Consider the following 15,263-nt stretch of genomic DNA (forward strand, 5'->3'; position numbering starts at 1 on the left):
GGAAATGTGATAGCCTGGTCTTGTTCTGGGTCTTGCCTCTATCTAGTGTCAATGTCAAATGAGATTGTTGCCTACTGATTCACTCGCATCACTATGACTGCTCCAGTCATTATACTTTCCCGACAACAAACTGGAGCTATTTTCTCTGCAATCTCTTCCTCCTTAAATTGTTTCTGCTACAATGGGAAAAGTAACTAGTATATTTATTGGCATTATTAAAACTCTAATTAGATAGCTTTCAACATACCTGGCATTAAGGCTAAGAAAGACAATCACTGGCTCCCCCATGACCAAAAAAGTAATTCCCTTGCATTTGAGTTATTAGCACTACCTTCAGCCCAGTTTCTGTCCCAAATTCATTTATATCTACAACTAACTTGTAGAACCCTGATGCCCCACCAAACTCTCTACACTACAGAGTGCTCACTCTCCAAAAATCTCAGGTTTTCTGTAAGTCAGTGACTATCTGGTTTAAGAGTCAAGTAGGCTTCTATTAGATATTTAATTATTTTCCCAGTATAAGCTACATTTTCTCCTTCATCTCATCCTCTAACTATTAAGCATTTCTCATTCATTCTGGAAATGAATTCTGCACTTCTGAAAATTGTATGGCACCTGAATGCAATAAATTTGTGATAGGATCTGGGCATACAGTGCTGACCAGAATATTAGAAGAATGGCCCCTGTGCCCATAGAGACAAAGTTGCCTTCAAGTATCTATTCGAAGTATCCATAAGTAACTCAGAATTCCAACTTAGTAGTCTGAATCATCTTTATCACCTCATCCCCCATTCCCAGATGACCTTTTCCAAACATGCATACAAACATTGCTCACTTACCTGCACTTAATATACACTTAGCATATGTTTTGGATTTAACTTTCTTCAAAAATTTTCCCCAGAGCAATTAGTGGTTCACTCAAACTGATGCTCACAGGCAAATACACAAACCAGTATATTCTTGGGATAGAAATGTCACTGGAGAGAGACCATTGTCTAAATATAACCTACCCGGGCAGGACAAAGTATCATAAATTTCTCCCACCAAAGTTATTCTTAACAAGCTCATTTCATTATTCTTTCCAACTTTGGGTATAAGCTTTGTGTACTTAAAGTAATATTGCACAACACATGCCATGCTAAAATTATATTATTAGTGAAAATATGATTGTATAAATTTCAATTTGATTGATATTCTTAGAGAGGTTTAATTATTTGGACAGATTTTAAATGTCATGGGAATTAAATAAAAAGAATAGATGAGAACTGGGAATGTAGTTCAGTGGTAGAGCACTGGGCTTAGCATGTAGAAGTAAGTCTCTGGCTTCAATTCCCAGAGAAGAGAGAGAGTGAAAGAGAGAAAGAGAACAGGAACAGAGACAAGGGAAGAATGGGCATAGAAACAAAGATGCTTTCCTAGGGAGGGTAATATCAATCTAGATTTTGAAGTTGTATTCAGACTTGAAGAACTAATAGGAAAGTGGTTTAAGCCAGTAAGAACATCTGCCAAGGTATGACGTGTGTGTGTGTGTGTGTGTGTGTGTGTGTGTGTGTGTGTGTGTCTGTGTACAGAGCTAGATGAGGTTCCATGGATCAGGAGCAGACTTATACAATGCAGTGTGCCATGAGTGTGCAGAGGCCATTTTTTTCTCACTGATTACTTGCCAGCCTATTTCAAATGAAAATTCCCTTCTAGAAGTATCAGCTCTGTGAACTGAATTTTCAGATCTCCCCATTAAATAATCAGGATGTGATTGAGATTCTACATCTATGAGGCAGTTTTTGGAACCTCTTTGAAGATAATTGTCAGTTTCTGTAGTAAAAAATGTATCCTTCATGTGGCTTTCCCCCAAAAGTTCCCCAACTTTACAAGGGGATGAGTTTGGCATTCTTACATCTTCTGTCACATCTCATGAAGACTAGAGGATGCCATCAAAGTGCCCAGTAGTGGCAGAAAATAAATGCATGATGCTCTAATTGGCATTTAGCAACTTAGTTGGAAGGACTGAGATCAGTGGCCCACCATAAGCATATGCAATCTTAGTTATTCTGGAAGGTTCTATGGCTACTTTGCCTATTAATGGAAGGAGTCCAGTTGAATGTATCTCAGAAATCACTTTTGCTACCTATTTCTAAGCAATAATTTTTACAGTACAGAATCACCCATCCCATTTCTCCAGCTTTGAAAATGGAATATCCACATTTTGCCTTGCCCCCGCCATACCTGTGGACATGAGGGCACATTTGTTTTCCAGCACAGCCACTTTGCTCTGTGTCCTATGCCCTGTGGTCAATGAACTTAGGGGAAACTGTCTCCAGAATGCTCATTTTATAACTAATATAAATCTACCACTAGACCCACACCCTCCCTGTACTGCCTGTAGATTATTACAAGTACTGCTTCTCATTTCTGGGTACAAATCATAGTCACCCAACATGGCTCAGGGAAATTTTGCGGAAGAGGGGGAAGAAAGAATGTCAGAGTCACATGTTGGGTCATGATATGCAGAGACATTTATCGTACCAATAACTGTGGGCTAACTCCACAATGCACGACCCATTTACATCAACAAGGAGGGGCCATTGGGAGGGGTTAGGTCATGGATGAGCCTAAACAATGGTACCAAACTGCCTGTATTTGCCAAAAAGAAAACTAATAAATTAAATTTAAAAAAATAAAAATAAATGAAAAGACAAAACAGGGCTGGAGGGATGGCTTAGCAGTTAAGGTGTTTGCCTGCAAAGCCAAAGGACCCAGGTTCAATTCCCTAGAACCCAGGTTAGCCACATGCACAAGGGGTACCCACATCTGGACTTCATTTGCAGTGGCTGAAAGTCCTGGTACACCTATTCTCTCTCTCTTTTTCTCTCTCTCCCTTCCCCTTTCTCTGTCAAATAAATAAATAAATAAAAATAAAATATTAAAAAATAAATAAAATAAAAAGACAAAACACAGCCATTTGTGCCTAGTTAAAAAAAATTCTGGGGAACAGAACTTTTTGTTTTGTTTTGTTTTTCGAGGTTGGGTCTCACTGTGGCTCAAGCTTACCTGGAATTCACTATGTAGTCTCAGGGTGGCCTCAAACTCTCGGTATTCCTTCTACCTCTGCCTCCTGGGTGCTGGGATTAAAGGCATGCACGACCACACCCAGATAGAACCATTTTTAGTTGAAAATATCTCTGGTTCCAGCATGTGGACCAGGCAGCATGCACCAGGATTGTTTTCAGAAATACAAACAACTAAGTCTGCAGGATGTTGGCACCTTGATTGTCAAACCACTGGTAACTGAAAATAGAATGACTGACAAAAATCTCTAAATGGTACAAATCAGAAACATTCAATTCCTCCAGACTCTGCTATTCAGCACGCGGTGGTGCTATATGAAATGAAACCCTGTTTTGTTTACTTGGACCTGGCAATCCACCCAAGAAAGACTCAAGGCTCAAGATTAGATACACAAAGACTATCAGGGTACCAAACATAACATATATGAATGAAGCTATCCAGCATGTCCCAGACCCAGTTGAGTTTCCACATGGTGTTCGCTCTGCAGCTGATGGGTAGGCTTGTGTACAACAATGAAATGCGGCTGTCAGTTAAAGACACTAAGTCTGGGCTCCATCATCTATGTCATGATCTACAAAGCCAGCATGCTCCAGCCAGGTAGTGCCTTACTTATGGCCTTTCTTCTTGTCCTCTTTCATGTACTCTGGACTGTGTCCTTTGCATAACACTTTTCTACTTTAGACATTTTGCACTTTCATTTCTTCCTCTTTAGAATACCCTTCACTCAGTCACCCACAAGATCCCCCTCTTTTGAGCTTTCTGAAAATCAAATTTGCAAAAAGAAATCATTTGTTAAGGAAAGGGAAATGTTAACAGGTGAATATAAGAGCTTAGAAGGAAAGGTAAAACCTACCTTTTACTCAGTTTTCTCTAACTCCCTCTTAAAAAAGGATCACATTTACTCCATTTTGCATCTCTATATTTTCCTGCATATTATAACCGAGCACTTGCTTCATGATATATTATTATACATTATCCTATACTCTGTGTGTATACTTTACTAAATACAATGTTGCAAAAATCCATATGGTTATATACACTATCTAACAAGAACATACAATTATAACTATACAAAATACATTGCATACTATATGCTATTACACTTGCTTATTTATTGCTTATCTTCCATGCACAAGTATTGTTTGGGCACATGAGCACTGAGCAAATGTTAAGTACATCAGAAATTTAATATAGAAGATTATTAGATCAGAAATAGCTACAAAGATAAGTTGAGAACAGATTGCAGACCTTGGAAAATTTGAACAGAGATGTGACATAAAAATAGCAGCATGCAAAGATCCACCTGGAGAGGGGATGGAGGGCTGAATAAATGGCTACTTAAAACACCAGCCAGGAAGCAGCACAGGCTTATTTTCTTAAATGTCTTACCACCATGGTGATGCAGGGAAGCTTGTGTGTGTTTTAACTACTTTTTAAAGCCTAACCCCGCTCTTTTCTTCCTTGTAAAATAAATGCACTGCATGGAATCAAGTATCATCTTAAACTGTCGTTGCCTAGACTAGAGATTCTCTGTGAACTCTTTATGTTTTTAAGATCGGGGTCAGTAAGAGATGTCCTCTAGAGATATGGGAGAGTGGCATGAGAGCCTTCCAGGTTCTGCTCTGGTGACACAGACACTCAGAACCAAACCTCAGAGAACATTTTGTTCTTTTGACTTCTCATTCTCAGTTGGTTCTCAAGATTATCTCATTTTCCTCTCTGAGCCATTAATGCTATCACCCTGAATTCCGGTTAAAGGGCATCCCTTGCATAGCTTGGCATAATTCCCAGATACGTATTTCATCTAAAATATAGAGACCAAATTACCAATAAAGAAATTATGAGTGACTGCCACTGCTCTGTCTCTGTCATCCTCCCTCACAGCTGAGTACTCTTCATTGTTAGGGACTCGGGGTTTTTTCTTGCAATTCAGCTTAAATTCTCCCTCACTTGGCTTCCTCTCCCATCACTCCTAATTACAGTCTAATAAAGGCCTTGGATTACTGTGAGCAATTTTCATCTCTCCTTTCTCCCACCTCAGTGTTTCTCTAGACATTTCCTGGGCCAGCACTGGACTGTACAACATGATGACCAGAGCTTACAAATTCATACCACACAGTTAAGTTCTAGGGTGTGAAGCTCTGTGCTGAAGGGTTGCTTCCTGTTTTCAATCATTTTCCTACTTCTAGATTAAGAACAGCCTCCCATTGTAAAGATGCCTGAGCTGAAGGATTCCCATGACAAAGTGGGAGGCATAGGCACGGGTCAAGGAGGTGCCTAAAGATATCTCATCGCTGAGGACTTAACATATGCTGTTTGCTTGCACGTGCTTTACTTTGAGTACCCTAACCGAAGAAGGAGGGGTATGGTTCACTTTGTATCCCTAAACCACTCTGTAACCAACCTCTACTCACAACCTATATGAGGTCTCTCTCTTCCCCTGAGATCAATTTACCTCCATGGAACAAAATATTAAGGAAGAACTTAAGAATAATCACACGTTATAAATTATATGCTCTTGGGCAAGATACCCAAGATCATGTATTTTATTTTAAAGTCTGAAGGAAACATGTCATGAGATTCATCAATGTGCAGTGTGGTGAAGAATACGATTATTGTCAAGCCAAGTGCTGTTAATACTCACCGGGGCAGAAGTTCAAAAAAAAAAAAAAAAAGAATAGCTCAGGACTTGAATATTAAATGAGAGATTATTGAGACCAGAAAGGATTTAGGCTGGACCTCTATGGAAAAGCAGAACTTAATAACTTCAGACCACAAGATAGGGCATCTGAAATTGATGAACAAGGTTTAGTCGTCCTAAAATGAGGCTTTAATCTTCATTTCTCTTTTCCCTCATCGTATATACATGCTCACAGTTAACAAGATGTGAAATCCAACCTAAAACCTATAAGGTTTTGTGTATAACACCAAATAACTTGTCTCAAAAGTTCTACTGCGACCTTCCTCGTTATACTTCAGTATTTCAGCATGTTTAGCCCAGCCCCCCGCCCTGTCTCTGCCACCATTAGTATCTGCCACTCTACTCTGCTTACCTCAGTGATCCACAAATCATAAAGGCCTGCTTAAATTGTACTTTGTAGAATGGATAACTAGAGATAAATAACGTTAGTTTTATTAATGACCCCAGATTAAAGGCAATGACATGAGCTTTCAGTGCTATGGGAATCAATCAGAACAGCATGACTCTGGGGACATTTCGACTGGCTTGCAGTCACCTCTGATGACAGGGAAGGGAAGGTGAAAGCCCTCCCATTGGCTACTGTTGGCCTGCAAATCAAACATGATTTATCTACATTAGTGGGCTTTTTCTTTGTCATATTATCCCAGCCACAGCTTGCGACCCAGGCCGGCTCTCCTGCCTTTTAATAAACAGATTTAATAGGCCTGATAGTTTGGCAATTTGTAGACTAAATTAGATTTAATTTGCCTGAATGCCACTGATTTCTCATATTGTTCAAGACTGTCTTATCCAGGGATGCATGTCACCCCAACACATTCTCTTCTGCAGCAGCTGAAAATAGCCAACTGACAGACTTACATAAGTGGATGTTCTCCAGTAAGGCTACACCTTTCTTCCCTGTCTCCTGTGTTTTGATTCACTCAGGAATATGCTCCAGTGGTGGTATAGCAACAATTCTACTGACAACATCTTTGTGTCTCCACTGTGGTGCCTTTTAGAATAAGGACCTAAAAATAGTATCCCTCATATACAAAACCCCAACATGTTAGGATCTGGCATAATTCTAAACTATAACATACATGGCCAAACCTATTAAAGAATAAACAGGAAACAGCACCATTTTACTTTGTCCTGATGTCTCAGATCTGACCCAAGCATCAGTACTGGTTTAGCCAGCACTGAATAACATGGGGCCGTGTGGCTGACCATCTGCCCCTGAACCAAACGGCCTCAGCCTTGCATCTCAAAATCTATACTTCCCACTGTCTCATCCTTCAAAAATAGCTGCCATTCATCAATGTTCAAGTGGGGGTGGACAGTGCTGGTAGTTATATCTTTCTCTCCCCTCTGAACTTATTAGCTCTGATCACCCAAATGTTATGGCTCTGGTAGGTTTGTGCTTTCTGTGACCTCTGGGCCTCGTCAGATGTATAAGCAACATGAGGTCATTTCTATCTGCCATCATGACCGGCAGAATTCCAGAAGCATTTGTTTTACCAACCACAATCCTGAAATGAAGCCCCTAACCAAATGACAGTGATGTCTGAGAAAAAGAAATGCTAAGCAATGAGGAGTTTAGAGCTATTTTTGAATGCAGTGTAGCCCAGCCACCCTAAGAGACTTACTTCCCTATTTTGTAATTAGGACATTATACAAACATTAATATAAAATAATAAATATTTTGTTTGTCTTCAATTGTACATAAAATTATAAGTAGCCCTTTCAATGGGCTCTTACCTATATAGGCCAAGTTCACCAAAATGCATCATATTAATGTTTAGAATTTATTTTGATCCCATGTGTCACTTAGGGAAAATCCATGCAGACAGAGAGTGTCTTCTCCAGGAATAGCAGTGGACTACCCTTCCAGGATGGAAGCTGGCCAATGTAATCAACCTGCCTCCAGGTAGCTGGCCGGTCACTTAGGAAATGGTGCCATGTCAGGGCTGGTCTCTGCTGCTAGCAGATTGGGCACTCAGCAGTGACTCTAGGCAGGCCATCCTTGTGAGTGGGAGGACACATCTCTGAGCTCATGTGTCCTCTCTATCCCGGCCACCATGGCCACTTTGTTGATGAACATATTAGGCAGTGACAGGAGTAGCTGAGAAAAGAGTTCAAATAATGTCCATAGGGTCATCCTAACCACACATTATTAAAAACCTACCCTGCTGGGATTTCTCTCCGGTGATTATTAACATAGGGCATAGCTACTTCCCACTAGATACTCATTCACATGCATCCATCTACCAATCTCTTTGAGACTGATTTTCCACTCAGGTTCTTCCCAAGTTCTGGACCATTGAGCTAAGCCATCTGTGGTGTATGAATTACTGTATATTATGTAACTCTTGTCATCACTCCTACTGGGCACTACCCAAGGTTCTGTCACTCAAAATGTCCCCATTGATTAGGATCTTTCAGAGCCATCTGGAAGTGGGCTATCATGCCGCAGCCTTATACTTTATGATGGTGCCTGAAGATCCTTCAGAACCAGCTGCTAAACACAAATGCAAGACTTTCTGTGGAGCTAAATGGTCCAAGAGAGTTTCCCAGGAGGAAATGTTGACAGAAAAATATGTAGCAAAAGCAGGGGCCATGGGTATCTGGAAAACGTTTGTGCATGTCCAACTTCAAGGCTTGACAATTTTGTGAGGAGAAGTTCAGGTTGCATAGTAACTTGGTGGCCCACAGTCAAGCATTCAGTAACTATTAAAGCCCAGAAATAAATCCATATCTCAAGAGGAGACTAGCTAGAGAAGAAAGAAAAAGATTTCATACCTAAACATTACAGGCCTGTACTGTAATTCATCTGTAAGGGATTTGTCACAGACTCCACACAATGTCCCCATCCTCCAAGGCTGCATAGCACTTCACTGGGCTTGATGGATCACATGGTCCAAATGGCAACGGATTTTATCACAGCCTATACCTATCACAGAGCCATCTCGTATTCTCAGACCACCTCCAAATTAGCAACCTCCTGTATCACCCAGTAAATGTCCAAAGTATCACAATCATTCATTGCCTCCAGATTTCAAAGGGACCAACATGGTAACAGACCTTTAAAATGTTGAACATTTTGCCTCCCACACTCTAATATGTCTATATCCTAATAATATTGAGAAAGGGCTACTTACTAATTGATGACACTAATTAGCATAACACTATGTAATAGACTAATATACTACTTTGTTAAAAAGAAAACCAATAAATGTTCCTGGGGTTTAAACTAAAGCAGGGCTGAAGACCAAGATCAAGCAAGAATGTACAGGCATGGGCTTCAGCCTCAGAGGATAAATTCAAATTCTTGTGCATTCTTGATGCCTCTGACACGAACAGAGTCTTGCAAAGGCCACAGTCATTTGCCTCAGAATGAAACTTCTACACCTAACCCAGGATTTAGAAGAATTGCACTTTTTAAAATTTTCCCTGAGAGTTTATTTGGTAGCTTACCCTAGCCCAAAACATATAGGAAATAGAACGCAGCCTACCTGAGCTCTACTTACCTTATAAAGTCATCACAGCCAACAATCGGGGGTGGGGGAGGCTTGTTTGTTTGTGTGAATGCTTTTTTTTTTTTGCACTTGAGATCAGCCAAAAGATGCAACACATATCCTTTCTGAGGAAAGAATCATCACTTCATTCTGCATACTTGCCCCCACTTATGACCTGGAGAGATAATTTCCCTGTCATCTTTTAGGGTGAACAATCAAATTTCCACAATCATCGGGAACAGAATAGAATGTCACTTCTAGTCAGGCCAGGAGGACATGAACAGTTTTGCTTTTTCATGGAGTGGGGAAAATGCAACATCCCAGTAGAGTTTATAGGAGGAATAATTTTTGTACTACTAGAGACTCTTAACCAGGAAGGAAGAGAGAGACAGACAGACAGGAGAGCAGACAGAGAAGGTAAAAGAGAATTTTATCCTATTTATACCTGACTAGCCAGCTGTAGTGGTGCATGCCTGTAGGATATTGCTATTTATACCTGATTATGGCCAGGGATTCTCTAGTTACCCAAGCCAGAGGAGAACTCTGGGTTACTATTGTAGGTGGTTGTTTCTTTTGCTGTTGTTATTGTTTTAAATCTTATTAGTCCTAGCAAAGAATCTTTGCAGATTGAAGAACTACAGAATATGATGTACAGTGGATTCTAACAGGGTAGTTTTCAACTGAAATAATATGCATCAGGTCCATGAGGAACCAACCTTGCCACATGAACTGAATGGCTCAGAGGTCCTACAAGAAGGAAAATAAAGGACTATAAACCAGGCAAGCCAGCCTCTGGAGTCCACTTAGACTATGGCTCACACAGTGAAGAGAGCTATCCCACTATGCAAAATAATAACTTACTTCTTATCACCCACTTTTCCTAGCTATGTCACTTACCTTTTGGACTTAAAGTGTAAAACTAAACCTTATAGGCCCAGGAGCACATGTCCTTCTATATTTTTTCCCCTGGAATACCATCAGACCTGAGTGAATCATATCTCAGGGGAAGACCAGGGGGAACAATGTAAACCTGTGATGTGCATTCATCTCTCATAAGGTATGACTGCCTTACCAGTGTTCTCAAGTAGAATGACAGTCCTGGGTCATCCAGAGGAGTACAAGGTCTCCTTTGGTCCTTGCTAAGAAAAAGAATTGACAAGAAAACATTATGAAAAAAAAAATAAGATCTAAGAATGTTTAATTTTTTAAACAATTTATAATCAATGTAGGTTTCTTATGTATGAAGTACATGCTGTTCAGCTATCAGAAGATTTAGCTTTGAATTTGCCCCCAGATCTCAGCACCCCTAACTGTAGAGCAGTGTGATGAATGGAGCAGAACCACCTTCCTTCATCACCTCTTCTCGATGACTCACCATCATTATTCTAAATTCCAGGCTCACTGAGACAGTGATATCTGTAGAGGCTGAGAAAAGCCACTTAATATCAGGGCCAGAATAGACCCTGTGCTCAAAGTCTGGCCTATCATTTTCCAGATGTAATGCCAAGGACTCACAGGTTAAGCAGACCATCAATGTTGTTCTGTGTTGCCTGAGCCAGGCTCCTGATGTTGCCCAGGATCCAGTCCCTTTGTATAGATTCAAGCTTTTCCCTTCTTGTCATCCTATGTGGAAAGGGACTTAGATGGCTTTACCATGGCCAAACACTCCATGTGATTCTTACCTGCCCTGTACCTGCAGAAGGAGCGCTTCTCCCTTGGAGCTCCTGCCTTGCCATCACCACTGTGATGACATCAAAAGATTCAGGTCTTTGTCTCTTTCCTGGCAGTGTGTGTTGAGAGCAGCCATAATGGCTTTCTGCTGAGTTTTATGTTCTTAGGCAGAACCTCAGAAAACTGCTCTGTTCAAAAGACAAGGGGTGTGGGAATGATCAAATATGGCCACTGCAAGTGATTCAAACAAAGTCAGTTTCTTCACTTCTCCCTCCCTCATCCCCATCCTTCCATCACCCTGTGCCCTGTTGAATGTGCTTCTGCACAGTCAAGATTCACAATAGACCAACCCAAAGGAGCACACAGAATCCAATCCATGAGATTGATTGCAAGACCATACAACTACCACAATGGGTACCCTCGTAACTGGTGGCAGAGAACAGGGAGACTCTACAAATGCTGTGAGTATGGAGGTGACTCTTGACCTGAAGTTACAATGAGAATACAAAGGAAAGAGGAACAGCAGGGTGGTAGCAGCCCAGTGGCCAATGTGGCCAAGGCCCACTGAGAGGCAAACTTCGTTGAACCTTCACAGTTAGAGTTCCCATACTATGTGCTAGTTCTGAGGCCCTGTGTCCAGAGCAATCTGCTCAGCCATGCCATGCATATAGAAATGCAAGACAGAGACTGACTATTGTACTTACCTTCTCATTTCTGTGACAAAACAATTGAACAAAAGTGGGTGATAAGAAGCAAGTTACGATTGTTCACTACAGATGGCAGGGGGAAGCCTGACATGAGCAGTGGTTGAACTGCACCTCTGCCACAGCAGAGAGAGACTGAGTTCTAGCAAGGAGTATCTGATTATAACACCATAAAGCCCTCCCCAACAACACACCTCTTCCAGCAAGGCTGCACCTCTCAAATTGCCATTAGCATTGGACCAAGCATTGAGAACACATGAATGTATGGATAACATCAGGTTCACACCACCACACTGAACTTGTGCAGTTTGAGTCCCACTCTTTTTTAATGCATGCGTGTTTGTGAACATGCATACATTTGTACATGCTCATATGTGTGCAGGTGTGTGTGTGTACATTTGTATTGTTGTTGTTGCTTTTAGGAATGCTATTCACCCTTATTTGAGGAAGGGTCTTTCATTGACCTGGAGCTTGCCAATTAGGCTACATTGGCAGGCCAGCAAGCCCCAGTGAGCCAGCTGTCTCTATCTCCTCAGGACAGGGCTTACAAGTACAGGCCATGCTTTCTTTCATGAGCACTGGGATGGCACTCAGACCAAAGGAAAGCATTTGCTGGCTGAGCTCTCCCTCTAGTTCTGGTCACTAACCTTTAACTGTGTTTTGCAGTATCCAGGCTAAATGACCTGTGAGGGCTGAAGGGAAACCTGTTAGAAAGGTAGAACAAGAGCAGTCAGGTCAAATCTATATAACTCTCAAGGAAGCTGGCCCCATCCATAATTGGCATCTCTGTTTAAGTATGACACACCTGCTCTGTTTATGCTGAAGGCCTTGCCCCAAGGAGCTGTCAGCAGTAGGGAGCAGACGCTCACTTAATCCTTGGGATTAGCTCCAGATCGTGGAGGGTGAAGAACTGTCTGCCAAGGCACATGGCTCCTCATGCACACACACTTCCAAGTCCAGGTTGCTAGTTCAGTGTCCATGCCAGTTCCATCCATGTGATAGTTTAATGTATGTGTCCCATAGATTTAGGTGCTTTATTAAAGCTTATAACTTTGTCTCTGGCCACCTGGCTGGAGGAGGTGACATTGGGAGTGGATCCTGGGGTCCAACCCAAAGATTTGTTTGGCAGTGACTCTTAATTCCAGCTGAAAGGTATGCAGAGATGTTTGAGCTCTGGGGGGTCCTGCTTGATGCCTGTTTGTGTTTGTTGCTTCTGGTATTTGCTGGCTGCTGGTGGTTTTTCTCTCTGCTTGGATTTGTGAATGGAGGCCATCTTCTTTCACCATAGACAGAACTTCCTCTGGATCTGTAAGCCAAAATAAATCCCTTCCTTCCATAAACTGTGTCTGTTTGGAAGTACGTCCCAACAGCATGGAGTTGACTATAGTAATCCCCTTATTTGTTTTTCTGGAATGTGAAAAAGAAACAGAAAACTGAGACAAGTGTGTTCAAAGGTTTAGCATCACTCCTGACAAATAAGAACATTGTCTTAGAAAATGCTTTTAAATATATTAGAGAATGTATCCATATGTCTCTGTGGAAGAAATGGAAATAGAAATAACACAAGTGTAAGAAAGGAGGAAGAACTAGCCTCTACAGGTAATAGCACCAACTACATTCCTAATGTATAATATTTCTATTTTTGCATGTGAGTGTATTATGTGCATGCATGCTCAAATGTGAAGAGGTGCACATGGATATGTGGATATTCACACACATGTATGTGGAGGCCAGACTTCAAGACAGATGTCTTTCTTGATCATTTTAGACCTTGCATTTTAAGACAGGGTCTGTTACTGAACCAGGAACTTTCTGACTGGGGCAGATAAGATAGCCTACAAGCCTTGAGGATTCTTCTGTCTCTCTGGTGCTAGGACATTTGTATGCATCTTCATACCAGGAGTGTTCTTTCCATAAAAATATATTCACTTATGTGCATGTGTATGGGTGTATGTATGTATGTACACACACAGTATCTTGCCATGCAAATGAATATCCATCCAACTTTCCATTGGTGGTGGCTAGGGATTTGAATCCAGGCCCACCAGCTTAGCAAGGACAAGGTCCTTTAACCACTGAGAGAGCTCTCTGGTCCCAGCATTCCTTTTAAATGAATATTTACACATGGATTCAACACTCTTTGACTACTCTCTCTCTCTCTCTCTCTACTTTAACTATGCCTATACTGATATTCCCATTTCCAATAGTACTTTGTTTTCTCATTGTCTTTCTATTTGGCCGTATCCATTTGCCTTTAAAAGTTATTGAGAACTGTAGTATGTAAACCTATTGCAAGTTGGTTGTATTCTCATTGGATAAACTCTCATGTCCCCTCTCCTCTGCTCCCATTTTACTGAAGAACCTCTTCAGTGGGGTCTTCAGTGATCATTGTAGGGTGTGATTGCTGTTGCCTTTTATTTCTAGCTTATGTTCTTTGTCATCTTGCTCAGATGATTCATTTTAGATAAATTATGAAATCAAAAGGATAGTTATCATATTGAATATAGGATGCTAAAGTATAGAATACTTCTGAGGTAGCATAATGCTGCCCTATTTATTTCTTTTGGCAATCTGTTAAATTTAAGAATTCCGACTACTATTTTTATTCAGTTTGTAATTCAATTGATACAATCTTTCTGTTTATGTTTTGCATAGTTATTTGTATATAATTATTATGGTTTCTATTATTTCTTTTTTAATATTTTTATTTTGTTTATTTGAGAGAGAAGCATAAGGGGAGAGAGGGACACAGATAGAGAGAGAATGGGAATACCATGGCCTCTAGCCACTGCAAACGAACTCCAGACACATGTACCACCTTGTGCATCTGGCTTACATGGGTCCTGGGGAATATAACCTGGGTCCTTCAGCTTTGAAGGTAAGTATCTTAATGGTTAAGCTATCTCCCCATCCAGGTTTCTATTATTTCTAATACATTTACCTTTATAATTAAAAGAATTGAGATCAAATCAATACATTTTAGGTGATTTTCACCATTCTTACTCTCCCACTTTTTCAACATTGATGTCCTTGACTTTGAAACCTGATATTCTGTTTGCTTACTTCTAGCATTTAGTTCACTCTTGAGCTTGCAATGCCCTGTTTTCCCGTTGCATGGCTGCCAGATACTTCTGTCTTTAACGAGTCATGTTGTGCTGGCAAAACGACAGTAAACTGGATGCATTTGTGTTTAACTAGGTAAAACAAAGACACAAGTCAAGTGAGGGAGGTAATGAGAGAGTCTGTCATGATCTGGACCCCAGAGTAAGTCCTGGTCGCTTCTGGATAAGAGAAGGGACAGGAGGAAGTCCATTAAGGCAGCTGCTCAACAAGATCTTTATGAAGCTCTGCATCTAGCAAGGCTGCTTTGGGATCTGTGTGGTCCATCTAGAAATGGAAAGTGACCCTTTCTTTCTCTCTGGATGGCGTCTTTTCAGGTCTCAGTATCTGAAACAGGAAGTGTACAAAAGTCCAGGCACTACCTCCTGATGTTGGTGTTCACACAAGGGTAGGGCCATAAGCACGGTAGTACCAACAGGCTCCTCAGTAAGGCAAGTGAACAGTACAGGGGCCATGGGTGTCCTAGCATGAGAGATAGTTCCTCTCGCCCACGAGTCACTCCTTCAC

This window comes from Jaculus jaculus, chromosome 15, assembly GCF_020740685.1.
Source record: "Jaculus jaculus isolate mJacJac1 chromosome 15, mJacJac1.mat.Y.cur, whole genome shotgun sequence".
NCBI lineage: Eukaryota > Metazoa > Chordata > Mammalia > Rodentia > Dipodidae > Jaculus > Jaculus jaculus.